This window comes from Oryctolagus cuniculus, chromosome 13, assembly GCF_051225735.1.
Source record: "Oryctolagus cuniculus isolate XC-2025 breed Fujian yellow rabbit chromosome 13, ASM5122573v1, whole genome shotgun sequence".
NCBI classification, from domain to species: domain Eukaryota; kingdom Metazoa; phylum Chordata; class Mammalia; order Lagomorpha; family Leporidae; genus Oryctolagus; species Oryctolagus cuniculus.
In genome coordinates this window covers 86,267,577-86,279,633 of record NC_142879.1, presented here as the reverse complement: position 1 = coordinate 86,279,633, position 12,057 = coordinate 86,267,577, and the positions used below count along the sequence as shown (strand labels likewise).

The 12,057-nt window shown below is 44.1% G+C and overlaps 1 long non-coding RNA gene across 3 annotated transcripts in view; it reads left to right on the top strand.

Moving 5' to 3' along the window:
- The first annotated feature begins 380 nt into the window (after window positions 1–380).
- Window positions 381–12,057, top strand: part of LOC149122713 (uncharacterized) — a 31,057-nt gene continuing 19,380 nt past the window's right edge. Inside the window, exons 1-2 of one of the 3 annotated variants that reach the window (XR_016219370.1) lie at window positions 381–834; window positions 1,670–1,802. This is a non-coding gene — a long non-coding RNA (uncharacterized LOC149122713). Of the gene's footprint in view, window positions 835–866; window positions 1,185–1,669; window positions 1,803–12,057 lie in introns of those variants that run through there. The other 2 variants (XR_016219369.1, XR_016219371.1) reach the window with 2 other exon arrangements.

The following is a 12,057-nucleotide window of genomic DNA, read 5'->3' as shown; positions in this document are numbered from 1 at the left end:
TAATATTACACTCAGTCCCGAAGTACTGAGCAGTTTCATCAGTTCCTCAGAATGTAACTACACTGTGAGGACTAAAGATAGGACTGCCCAAATTTTAATTATCAATACACTGCACAGCTAATAAAGCAGATGGGGTCTCTGGCCCACAAAAGGAAACAATTTCCCTGCAAGGTTAACCGCAATCGGGAGACATTTTGCACCTGATGGAACCCACAGCAGAACTCCCTTGAGCCGGCTCCTCTCCTTTCCTTTCCACCTTCGGTCCTGGATGGGCCAGAGACCATGCACAGGAGGTGCCATTGGTCACCCATGGCCCCCTGTCTACCTGCAATGCTCCTGGTAGGAAGATGCTGCAGAACAGTGATTTGTCCCATGATTGTCACTGTGTGAGATCATCCCATCATGAGAAAATGACCATGGATTCAAATGAGATATCAACCGCAGAAGCACTTCCCCCAGCATCAGTGCAGGAGGGTGGATGATGGAAGGCACAGCATGTCCAGGACTCTAGGGACCCTGCAGGACTCTGCTGCCCTGGATGCCTATAGCAGGCAGCTGCATGCGGCCCAGTGTGCCAACAGCGCCCTCCTACGAAACCCTTCCCCCTGTCTGCCCATGCAGACCACACAGATGCTGTGTCAGTGAGTAAATCAGCACCGCGCACTTGGTTTTCCTGATGAGACTTGGCCTTCATTACTTCCCCAAGCGCAGCACGTGCTGCAAGCCTCAGCCAGCAGGGCTGGCAGGAGAGGTGGGCGGTCACACTACCAGGTCTGTCTCTTCTTCTCCTGACCCTCCTGACTCAGGGGCCACCACCTGCATTCTAGCCCCAAGGTACAAAACAGCCAAGAAGCTAAACGACCCACATCACCAGCCTACACCACAACTACCAGCTGCCCACCAATGACCACCGCCTTTATAGCCAGCCTACATGGGGCGGGTCTGGCAGCGCTGGTCCTGCCCCAGTGCAGGAAGGATTGGCCCAAGGTTCCCCGCTGGGCGGAGCCTGAGCTGTCCTGCAGCAGATTCTGGAAGCAAGAGAGCTGCTGATGGCTGAGGCCCTGGCTCAGAGCACACTTAGTGAGACCCCATGTCCGGCAAGGGCGCTGGGGCCCTGGACTTTCCCAGGCTGCAGTCCTAGGGTGGAGGCTTACTCGGCACTCCTTCCCCAGCCCTGCCCACAGGTGGAGTGGGGTTCCCACGGGGGCATCTTTCTTCATGGGAGCATGGGTGAACCCCAAATGCCGCGACTCCCAGTTCTGAGTGCTGGCCCGCAGCCTTCTGGGAGGGAGTAGGATACAGAGACTTTGTGGAGAGGTGACACTTGAGCTGGGCCTGTATTTTGGGTTTTCTCTGGATGCACAACCCAGTGCACCTGGACCTGCGGGTCTGCTGCAGGCCTCCTGGAGGCTCTGGGAGCTGGGCGTCCTGGTGGCAAGGGCAGGAGGGCGGGAGGTCCAGGCGCTGAGCTCCCGCTGGGTGCACCAGGCACTTTGGAGCTGTTCAGAGTAAGGAGTTGAGGTCACCTCCTGAACCACTGCTGGTCCCAAACTCCTGGTTTGGGATTTGCCAGAACCCTGAAGTAGGGGTGTGGTGGGGGTGGTAGTGGTTGGGTTCAATGCACTGTATTTGTGAATTCTTCAAACACAGCTTCTCCCTACTCCTGCAGGCTTTCAGGTGATTGACGAGGACAGAGTCCCTCCACTGCAAAGTGACTGAAGTTTGGAAACTACGTCCAGAACATCACAGTGTGTATTCAGCTGATCATCCTTCAGGCCTGCAGGTGGACAGCAAGAGCAACAGTAAGATATTAACTACTGTAGATACTCTCCTTTCTTTCCAGTAGACCCACCAAAAGAGAATGGGCGATGAGTACTTGAACATTGGAACCAGTCAGCATGCTAGGGTGAGCTGCCAGTACTTGGAGCTCAGGAGTGGACATGGAGAGCAAAACATGCATTGTAACTAAAGAGGACAGTTAGGCATTTTACTGTGAAAAGGGAAATCATTTAAAAGTGAGCAAGACACCTTAAGTAAATGTCTGTATATTTATTTTTGTTTATTTGCAAGGCAGAGAGAGCCCTTCCATTTATTGCTCATTCCTCAAATGTCTGCACCAACCAGAGCTGGGTCAGGCTGAAGCCAGGAACTCAGTGTGGGTCTCCCACACAGGTGGCAGGGACTCAAGTACTTGAGCCATCAGCTGCTGCCTCCCAGGGTTCTGTTAGCAGGAAGCCAGAAGCAGAAGCAGGGCTAGGGCTTGAGCCCTGGGCATGCTGACTGGGATGTGGAAGGCTTTACCACTATGCCAAACACATGCTCCAGTAAGCTGTTTCAACACGTTTGCAAAATGTAAGAATGTGGTTTTAAATATATGCTCTTCATCTTAAAAATTTGCATAATCTTATATTCAGTTTCATGTGATTCAATACTTATTATTAAATACAAGTAATGTTTAGACACATGCTTTCCTCACCAATAGAAACCTCAGTAATTTTTTCACTTTGAACCTTGAATATTAGCATTCATTCAGACTGAAGTTCACTCATAAGCTGGGAATTCTGAAAAAGAGACAGTAGGGAAAAAATCTAGATGTGTATCTGATACCTAATAAGGTTCTGAACCTGATTGACAGAATCTGAGTAACTGTTCAGAGAGTGACTTCATACCTCTCCCCTCTGTAATGAGAAGACTGTGTCCTTTGGCCACTTTCACATGATGTTATGTAAATTTTACCTGAAAAGCCTTTTATAAATTCTGAAGTACCATACAGAAGCATATTATGCATTTCCATATGTGTGAAAAAAGGCAATGTCAAAGGCATAGCTATTCCAGAGAGAAGTTAGGAGGATCAGCTCAGTTTGTAAGTGTGTAAGTACCATTAAATATCAACATATTTGAAATAGATTTATATATAGAGTGTGGAGTTCATGATAGATATTGAATAAATGCACTCTGGATAATAAGCAAATATCAGAAATAATGCCACACCCATCAGTGTTTAAACTCTTCAGACAGCTCCGTGCCAGGGAAGTGCAGTGATCCCTGTAAATTAACAAAAATCAATCTGTGTATACCCATGGAAGCCACTGGTTTATATGCGGTCTATACTAGAGGTTTTTGTGCTTAGTAAAATTACTTGATTTTTTAATGAATGCTTTCAGACTGATACCTGATGCTGAGTGGCAGACAATTTTTTCTGAAAAGTATGTGGTTGAGAAATATAAATATAAACCAGTTTATAATTTTTGTGTCTGAATATTTTTATGCATTGAGACAGTACCTGCAATAATCAGAAGACTTTTCCTCAAAAAGTTGCTACATTGATGCATCTTCATTTATGTATGTAATGTATGTTTAGGTAAAAGGAAGAGAGAGAGAGAGAGAGAGAGATCTATCTTTCATCTGGCTCACTTCCAGATGGCCACAATAGCTGGGGTGAGCCAGGCCAAAGCCAGGACCCTGGAAGTCTGCCCCAGTCCCCCATGGGGGTGCAGGAACCCAAACTCTTGGGCAATCTTTGCTGCTTTCCCAAGCAAAGAGCTGGACAAGAAGTGAAGGTGGTGAGTCTCAAAGCAGTGCCATAAGGCATGCTGCTGTTGCAGTTGGCAACTTACTCCTTTGTGCCACAATGCTGGCCCTGGATTGATGACATATTGAAGTGCTGCCACTGGCTTTTGGCTAAATAGGATGACTTAACATGTTTTCCACTCTGTGGAAGAGGAACAAATCAGGCAGTTGGTTGTAAAAGTTGCCCATGGAAACCACAGCCTGAGAAAGATGAATCAACTCACCTTGCATTTTCCACCTTGCATCTACACCACCCTTTTCTGGACAAACATCTGATTGTATGCCCTTGTGATGGAGGTTCTCAGGGTGCTGGAACTTTTTGTAATTTTTTTAAAAATATAGATTAAGAAGAAGGAAAATAAACAAAAAATTACAAACTGCTGCCAATACCAAGAAGAGATTATTGAGCGTAAAATGTCACCTGTTGGAGCTAGCACTGTGGCACATCAGGTTAAAGCCCTGGCCTGAAATACAGGCATCCCATATGAGTGCTGGTAGAGTCCCAGCTGCTCCACTTCCAGTCCAGCCTCCTGTTAATGCACCTGGGAAAACAGTAGAGGATGGCCCAAGTCCTTGGGCCCTTTTGCTCATGTGGAGACCCAGAAAAAGCTCCTGGCTCCTGGCTTCTGATCAGCTCACTCTCTACCTCTCCATATAACTTTTTCAAATGAATAAAATATTTTTTTTAAAAAAGGTATCCTGCCATACTTCTTTCTTCCCTGTTAATTCCTAGGAATTAAAAATTGTTACCGGGCCAGCACTGTGGCAAAATGGGTTATAGCAACACCTGCAGCACTAGCATCCTCTATGGGCACCATTGCATGTTCTACTTCTGATGCAGGTCTCTGAAAACATACTGGGAAAGCAGTAGAATATGGTAGAAATCCTTGAGTCTTGCACCCAAGCGAGAGACCTGGATGAAATTTCCCTGACTCATGGCTTTTTTTTTAAAGATTTGTTTATTTATTTGAAAGAGTTACAAACACCCACACACACACACACAGAGAGAGAGAGAGAGAGAGAGAGGTCTTCCATCTGATCGTTTACTCCCCAGCTGGTTGCAATGGCTGGAGCTGCGCTGATCTGAAGCCAGGAGCTAAGAGCTTCAAGTTCTCCCATGCATGTGCATGGGCCCAAGCACTTGGGCCATTTTCTACTGCTTTCCCAGGACATAGCCAGGAGCTAGATCAGAAGTGGAGCCGCAAGGACTCAAACCAGTGCCCATATGGGATGCCCATAATGTTTTCTTTAATTGGAGAAATGTTCCTTTGATAGAATGAGCATATGACCCCACAATATTCTCTACTTACTCATAATAGGGTCTGAGATGTAAAAGTCATGATTAATTTCTTAGAAGAAAATTTACATACCCAGAAGCAAAGAGTGAAAATTAACCTTTTGTTTTTCTCATGAATGAATCAGAGTTTCAAAACTAATACTTAACTTGTATTTTAGAGGAGTTAATGACTTAACCATCTCTTCTATTAGAAATACTACGTTGTGGCCAGTGCTGTGGCACAGCAGGTTAAAGCACTGGCCTGAAGTGCCAGCATCCCATATGGGCTCCGGTTCTAGTCCCAGCTGCTCCTCTTCTGATCCAGCTCTCTGCTATGGCCTGGGAAAGCAATAGATGGCCCACATCTTTGGGCTGTTCTGAAGCTCTTAGCATAGTGAACATATATTAGATTCTCATTATTGAAATCTTTAGAAATGTCAGAAAGCATGTAACTTTCTTTAATGATCTGAAACAGAGATGAGATCCATAAGGGCAGAACTGCTCAGCAGCCACACTGCAGGAATATGTATCTTTCTGACGATATTTTCATCTGCTTCTTGCAGTTGCAGCCAATCTGTGAGCTCTTGGTCTGTTTTCTGCCCTTGGGAGGGCCTAGGGTGCTCTATATTGTCTGTAAGGATTCAAAATTTGTTGTATATTAGTGTCTAATCATAAAATTTCCAAAGTGACAAGCTGGATATAATAAACTATTCCAGACTGCAAAAAATAAAAAAATAAAAAAACAAGAAAATACAAACATGGTGTACTGTCTATAAAGTACAGTGGTAAATCTCTATTATAGAGATACACATCTCTACACAATTCTCTCTTTCTTTCCCTCTGAAAGTCTACATTCAGCTCTCGATGGTACGATTACTTAGGAATAGATTTCATATACTTAGTTTCATAGTCAGTGAACTCGGAATTATTATTGTAGTATTGAGGATTGTACTGACTAAAACACTATGTTTATTCCATGTTAAATAACATCATCGTATCTTTGGATTCCATTTATCCTGCTACTGATGTATTCACAGGAGAGGGGAGGTGGGAGGAAAACCCAAGATCCATCAGGGTGGAGGAGGAATGTCAGAGGCTGTGGTTCTATTGTACTGCAGCTTGGGTTCTGGAAGAACACATTAATGGACCCAGATGGTTTGAAGCTAACTGAAGGGCTATGTTCTGTACACTTGTCTGTGGTACTGCATTTTCATTTATGTAAAATTTATTTCCTTCAAGTAATATATTAATTTGGATGAAAATGAAGATGTTAAGGAATTTTCAGAATGGGTCTGTTTAACCCTCATTGGCTTTGTTTTTAGGCACTTAACTCAGAAAAGAAAAGATAGAAAAATACATTTTGGGTTCTCTTCATCTGTACCACGGCACTCTTTGGTTAAGATTTGTCATTTTGTCATATTTGATTCTCTAGACTCCCTGAAAAATCCCCCACTTCATCAGATGGAGTCCGTGTCTCACCATGGCAGTGAAAAGTTTAAAATGTTCCAGCTTTGCATTTAGCTAGGCCGTGGACACATGCCATGGCACTTGCCAGCCAATTGTGTCAGGGGCATCATCTGAATCAGAATTACTTGCATGAAAACAAGGAGTTGCAGATTCTTCCAGTGAAAGTGGAGAGGAGCAAGAGCTGCAGAACATTGCCAGGGTTGAATGTGCCATGGGATGCCATGTGGTGGCTGGTGTCTGGGGTGCTGGTTCTGCAGAAGATAGGGCTTATGGGGGCTGGTGCTGTGGTATAGCAGGTAAGGCTGCCTCCTGCAGTGCCAGCATCCCATATGGTCACCGGTTGGAGTCCAGCCTGCTCCACTTCCAATCCAGGTGTGCTGTGGCCTGAGAAAGCAGTAGAAAATGGCCCATGTCTTTGGACACCTGAACCCACACGGGAGACCTGGAAGAAGCTCCTAACTCCTGGCTTTGGATCAGCTCAGCTCTGGCCATTGCATCCAATTGGGGAGTAAACCAGCAGATGGACGATTCTCTCTCTCTCTCTCTCTGCCTCTCCTCTCTCTGTAATTCTGACTTTCAAATAAATAAATCTTTTTTTAAAAAAAGCTTATGCTTAAGGGTAGTGTTCATGGAAAATGTGTGGGACATTTTTCAGCAAGATTTTAGATGAATTTTCCAACCCCTGAACCTCCTAGAGATTAGAATAGACTTCTAATGCACAACTTCCACTTATGCTTAATTAGGTTTTTGTTTTGAATTGTTTTTGATGAAACAGCAAGGAATTCTGAGTTATAGACTTCCTATTTCAGAGACAGGTGAACACTGATGCCTGCATTATAATTAAATAATGCCTATCACCCTTTCTTAAGCAACAAATGATCACAGATTCTCTCTTTGCTGCTAAGTAATGAGCATGGTGATTCTTCCCACCGTAACCACCTTCCCACCTACACTCCCTCCCCTCTTCCTCCTTCCTCTCCTATTGACATGGAATGCCTTACATAGCTAGGCTGAACTTTTAATCCACTTGGCCCTAGGTGTTCATACACTTCAACTCTGTGTGATTATTCATATGCCCTTTTTATGACAAGGCTTATGTCAGAATGACAAATTATATATTCACCTAATACTGAGAGTCATCAAATTGATTTCTATTTTCTTCTCTCTTAGGCAGTTCTTGAGGGGCAGAAATATTTATTTTGTATATCATGTATTTATTCAACTAAAAGACTGACTGTCAAGATGCTGAGTTTTAGTGTCAAAGCAAATATGTTTCTAGACCCCATGAAGTTTACAGTCTGGCAAGAAAGAGCCATCTACCCCAAGAATATTGTTTAACATAGTAAATGCTGGTGTGAAGTCAGTGGATAAAGATTGAAGCATTCTTAATCTAGCACCACCTCTAATCCCATGATCTCTAATTGAGAGAATTAATCAGAAACACAGAACTTCATGTTACCCAGTTATCTCTTTGAATTTCTGATTAAAAATAAAACATATCAAACAACACACAAATACCTAGGAGTGCATAATATTTATATACTATCTTGATATTAAAAATAAGAAAAAATAACCATGAAAAATAGCAACTTTGAATCTCCTTTGTTTTCTAGACAAGTTTTAATCCTATGTGGTTCTTCACAGTACATTATTACCGTAAATTACAGTACATCATTACAGTAAATTATTACAGTAAATAATTACAGTAAATTATTTTTGTAGGTATTCTTCATCTCTCTCACATTTTTCCATTTGATAAATCAGATTTTAAAAACTGAGACACAAGACAAAAGAAATATCTTTAAGCTAGTATTATATATTGATTGACATTCTAAAAACAGTTATTTATTTATTTGAAAGTCACAGTTACACAGAGAGGAAGGGGAGAGAGAGAGAGAGAGAGAAACATCTTCCATCTTTTGGTTCACTCACCAATTGGTCACAATTGCTGGAGCTGTACAGCTCCAATGCCAGCAGGCAGGAGCTTCTTCTGGGTCTCCCACACAGATGCAGCTGCCCAAGGACTTGGGCCATCTTCCACCGCTTTCCCTGGCCATAGCAGAGAGTTGGATCGAAAGCAGAGTAGCCGGGTTCAACCTCCACCCATATGGAATGTCAATGCTTTACATGCTATGCCACAGTGCTGGCCCCTTGATTGGCCTTTAACTTAGACTTTTTTATGATATTAAAAAACACCATGCTTTTCTAAGCTCTTTCCATTCAGTTTCTATTTTGTAAACTCCAGATAATACTGTCCCCAGAGTTAATCTAAGGTATAAATGCTATGATATAAGGCATTTAACCCCTTAACCTGTCTCTTTGAATACGCAGCTATGTTAGCTCTGTGTCCATTCTTCTGTCTCTGTACTAGATGAATAAAAAGACAGTTTAAAATGATTTGAAAAGAACTATAAGGGGTCGGTGCTGTGCTGCTGCTGCCAATTGGGGAGTGAACCAGCAGATGGTAAACCTCTCTCTCTCTCTCTGTCTCTGGCTCTCCTTCTCTGTAACTCTGACTTCCAAATACATAAATAAATCTTAAAAGAACTATAAACATCAATAAAACACAAATGAAAATTGTATTCTCAAAACTGGACATTAAACCATGCCTTCTACACCTCTGTTAAAAGCTACATTCTATCATAGTCATTTATGATTTCTAGGGCCAAAGTAGTAAATAAGATTTTTCTGGAAGAGACAGAGGTTATGAGGGAGCCAGGATTTGGGGTCAGTTAGCAGCAGTCAGTGTCACTCTTTCAGATTTGATTCAGGAAAGGAAGAAAGCAACTGATCCCTGAGATTTTGGTGGGGGGAAGGAAAGGAAGGAGGGACTGAATAAAAGCAAAGGCCCTCTGGTTGTGGGCACCCACCCCTGACTACAGCCTTTGGGAGGGTCAGCTGGTGTCTCTAGGGATGCTGCGGCCTGTACTCCATTTCCCAGAGTTCCCAGGAGCTCGGATGTATTATGCCTTCTGAATGCCTGTGCACATGCGCATGCTGCTGCCATTCCCTGGGGCCTGAGTTGGACCAGAGGGAGTTCATTCCCTGATCAGGGTCAGCCCTGGGGGCTGTGCTTCTCCTTCTCTGGCATTTACCGCATCTCCTGCTCTGCACGTGCTATCCCAGGGAGTTTCCAAGTGCTCACCCCGAGCCTGCCTCCTGCTGCATCTTCCCTCTTCATCCTCCACCTGTGGGTCCCACTTACCAGGGAGTCTCTTCCCGCCACTCCCCGAATCGATCCCCGTGTGTCCAGAAGAAAGGGTACCTGCTCCAGGGACTTTCTGCTGCAGGTTTGGCATGCAGGAAGGGGCTGGGATACGTGTGGGAGAAGGGTGGGTGCCAGGGAGCCATAGATCATGGCAGCTTCCCCCGAGGTCAGGACTGGGACCCGGGCTGTTCTGTCTCCCACCTCCACTTCCCAGGCTCCCAGTGCCTGGAATCTCTCCTGCAGGACCTCACCCAAACTGTCCCTAATGAGCTTTATTTAGTGGTTATAGGAGAGAGGGGGCAGCATTCTGGGAACATGCACACGCAGGGAAGGAAGGCAGAAAGACTCCAGCTCTCCACAGTTAAATAAGCTGGGTTCCCACTGTGGGTGGTCTCAGAATGCAGTCTGGCCACGTCTCTTGATGTTTCCTGGGCTGGTTCCTGCAGGGTGGGGCTGGGTGGCCTTCAGCAGGGAGCCTGGGGCAGCAGAGGGGTGGGAAGGAGGATCTGACTGGGATCTGCCCCACTGCTCTCATCCTGCACCTCATCTTCCTGGTGGGGAGCAGTGTGAAGTGTGCATTGATCCCTCTCATATTAATTATCAGATTTTTCCAATGTGGAATTTGAAGCTGTTCCAGAAACCTGGGGTGGGAAAACTCCCTTCTTTCAAACAGGCACAGAGACAGTGGAGGATCCAAGGAGTTTCTATTAATGGCCCTAGGCTCAGCTGGAATGATTTCCTGAGAACTGAGCATCAAATTCAAGTTTCTTAGCTGTTACAGCATTGGTGGGTTTAAATGGCAGCCTTCATGACTTAGGTCCACATTTCCAATGGTCAGTGGGTCCAGTATGTTTGTAAAAGTGATGCCGGGGACAGATTTATTAGGATAGATTTATGACTGGAGTTTACAGAAGCAGAACTTAGGACATCTTCCCTCCCTAGATAAGATTTCAGTGGGCAGCTGTTTCACTCGTTAATTGTGAGCATCCACTTTTAAAGGTTTGTGTTGGATGGGGTCCACTTCTCTTTCTTTGATGATGTATTTGGCTGCTTTTCATTTTCTGTCTTCAGCTATCTCTTCTCCTGTTAGCAAGGCTGTCAACTGTTTTGACCTGCCACTGATCCCTTTGCAAAATAAGAAGGGAACTAAAATTAATGCAAGTCTACTGTGTTGTCAATAACTGGAGCTACTTTTTTAAAGATTTATGTATTCATTTGAAAGAGTTACACAGAGAGAGGAGAGAGAGAGAAAGAGAGAGAGACGTCTTCTCTCCGATGGTTCACTCCCCAATTGGCAGCAACAGCTGGAGCTGTGCCAGTCTGAAGCCAGGAGCTTCTTTTGGGATGAAGCTGTTTTTTAAAATAATTATTTATTTATTTGAAAGGCAGAGTTACAGAGTGGTAGAAGCAGAGATGGATGGCTGGAGCTGTTTGGATCCACAACCAGAAGCCAGGAGCTTTGTCCAGGTCTCATAGGTGGGTGCAGGAGATGAGGGATTTGGGCCATCTTCTACTGTTTTCCCAGGCCACAGCAGAGAGCTGGATGGGAAGTGCAGCAGCCAGGATCCCAACCGGCACCCATATAGGATGCTGACACTGCAGGCAGTAGCTTTACCCACTATGCAACAGTGTTGCCCACTATCTGGAGCCCTTTTAATCTGAGTTTGCATAAATTGGAGAATTACAACATCATAAATACAGATAAGTAACATCTTTTTCTCTGCCCAGTACTTTACAGTTACCCAGTGATCCACTGAGAATCTTACATTCCACACTGTGTAATTTAAGAAGGCCAGTTACTTGTCTTATTTTGGGTTCTGTGGTTAAACCCATGACATTTTTGAAATGGGAGGATATTAGTTCTACAATTTCATAAAGACTGCTCTGTGGAAGAAGTTATAACTGTGAGAGTGGTAAGAAAGAAGAGGGGAAGAAATAAGTGCCCCTTACTCCACACAGAGATGTCCACAAATGGAGTAGAAGGTGTGCCCTTGAAAACTATGGCTGACTTTCTGGGACAAACTGTGTTTGAGTGCTTCACATGTTCTGATAGAAAGGTGTTGCCACCAGGTTATTAGTATATTTATTTAGTTAGTTTTTAAAGATTTATTTATTTATTTGAAAATCAGAGCTACACAGAGAGAGAAGGAGAGAGAGAGAGAGAGAGAGAGAGAGAGAGAGAGAGAGAGAGATGTCTTCCATCAGGTTCATTTCCCCAGATAATACTACATCATTGTGAACTTTGCTCAGTTCCTGACCTATACCTTTCCTTTAACCTAGTACTTTGCCATGTAGTAGCCCATGAAAACTGCAGACTGCATAAATGAATGAATATTTGGAGGGTTGTGATTTCTTAGAGGAACATCATGAGACAGAAGGAATAAAACAAAACAAAAGTATCCTCCGTATATAGAAGATATACTGTTTTTGCAAGCTATAGAGAAGAGGAAGAAGAAGGAAAGTAGTGAGACTGGAAAGGTTGTGGCAATGGTAATAGGCACTAGTCAAGAATTCAACAAGCCCATTAGGAAAGTAT